This window comes from Apteryx mantelli, chromosome 11 (assembly GCF_036417845.1).
Source record: "Apteryx mantelli isolate bAptMan1 chromosome 11, bAptMan1.hap1, whole genome shotgun sequence".
Lineage (NCBI taxonomy): Eukaryota > Metazoa > Chordata > Aves > Apterygiformes > Apterygidae > Apteryx > Apteryx mantelli.
The window spans coordinates 12,540,497-12,542,514 of record NC_089988.1 but is presented as its reverse complement, the minus strand read 5'-3'; positions in this window follow the sequence as shown (position 1 = coordinate 12,542,514).

Sequence of the window (2,018 nt, the reverse complement as noted above, 5' to 3'; positions counted from 1 at the left end):
TGAGGTGGGGTCCAGAGGGGTTATGGACTCTCTCTTCTGGGAGGCTTGAAGGACGCAGCTGGACAAAGGCCTGAGGAACTTGGTGTGAATTTGATGTTGATCCCTAAGTGAGCAAGAGGTTGGACTAGAGAGCTCCAAAGGTCCCTTCCAGCCTGAATGGTTCTGTAATTCTGTCATCTCTGGTGATAGCCACTGCAATTGTTGCAGGCAGAAAGTCCTTTGCTGCACGTGGGTTAGCACCTGACATGGCCTCCTGAGAACCAGCCCCTCCTAGTGGTGTGAGGTTGCCTCTTGGGCCTGAAAGGTTTTCAGTTCAAGGTTTCATTATGAGTGACTGCTTGTCCAGAGTGGGCCCTCTTCACAGCCTACAACACCTGTACATGACAACACGATGGCAAATGACTGTGACAAATGCAGAAAGTCATGGCATGAGGGTGATTGCACTCTAACATCCATGAGGTCCTTTGCTGATCCAACAATATCCAGAAGGATTGGAAGAGCCTTAAACCTTCTAGAGACACACAGGTAATGTTGACTTTGACACTCTGGGAGTTGAGGGAGCTGCGTTTGTTCAGCCTGGAGAAGAGAAGGCTTTGGGGACACCTAATAACAGCCTCCCTGTACCCACCAGGACACCACCAAGAAAACGGAGCCAGGCTCTTCACTGTTGTGCATGATGGGAGGGTGAAGGCCAATGGGCATTAGCTGAGAGAGGTTCATGCTGGGTGTAAGGAGAAACTTTTGACCAATCCAGAGAGTCAAGCACTGGGGCAGGTTGCCCTGAGAGGTTGTGCCATCTTCATCCTCAGAGGTTTTCGCAGAATCACAGAATCACAGAATGGTTGAGGTTGGAAGGGACCTCTGGAGATCATCTAGTCCAACCCCCCTGCTCAAGCAGGGTCACCTAGAGCACATTGCACAGGATTGCATCCAGGAGCGTTTTGAATATCTCCAGAGAAGGAGACTCCACCACCTCTCTGGGCAACCTGTTCCAGTGCTCTGTCACCCTCACTGTGAAGAAGTTTTTCCTCATGTTCAGATGGAATTGTCTGTGTTTCAGTTTGTGCCCGTTGCCTTGTGTCCTGTCACTGGGCACCACTGAAAAGAGTCTGGTCCCATCCTCTCGACACCCTCCCTTCAGATACTTGTACACATTAATAAGATCTCCTCTCAGTCTTCTCTTCTCCAGGCTAAACAAGCCCAGCTCTCTCAGCCTTTCCTCATAGGAGAGATGCTCCAGGCCCCTAATCATCTTTGTAGCCCTTCGCTGGACTTGCTCCAGCAGTGCCACATCCCTCTTGTACTGGGGAGCCCAGAACTGGACACAGTACTCCAGATGTGGCCTCAGCAGGGCTGAGTAGAGGGGGAGAATCACCTCCCTCCACCTGCTGGCAACACTCTTTCTGATGCACCCCAGGATACCAGTGGCCTTCTTGGCCACAAGGGCACATTGCTGCCTCATGCTTAACTTGGTGTCCACCAGCACTCCCAGGTCCTTCTCAGCAGAGCTGCTTTCCAGCAGGTCAACCCCCAACCTGTACTGCTGCATGGGGTTATTCCTCCCCAGGTGCAGGACTCTGCACTTGCCTTTGTTGAACTTCATGAGGTTCCTCTCTGCCCACCTCTCCAGCCTGTCCAGGACTCTCTGAATGGCAGCACAGCCCTCTGGTGTATCAGCCACTCCTCCCAGTTTGGTATCATCAGCCAACTTGCTGAGGGTGCACTCTGTCCCTTCATGCAGGTCATTGATGAAGAAGTTGAACAAGACTGGACCCAGGACTGACCCCTGGGGGACACCGCTAGCTACAGGCCTCCAACTAGACTCTGCACCACTGATCACAACTCTCTGAGCTCTGCCATTCAGCCAGGTCTCAATCCACCTCACTGTCCACTCATCTAGCCCACACTTCCTGAGCTTCCCTATGAGGATGTTATGGGAGACAGCGTCAAAAGCCTTGCTGAAGTCTAGGGAGACAACATCCACTGCTCTCCCCTCATCTCCCCAGCCAGTCATTCCA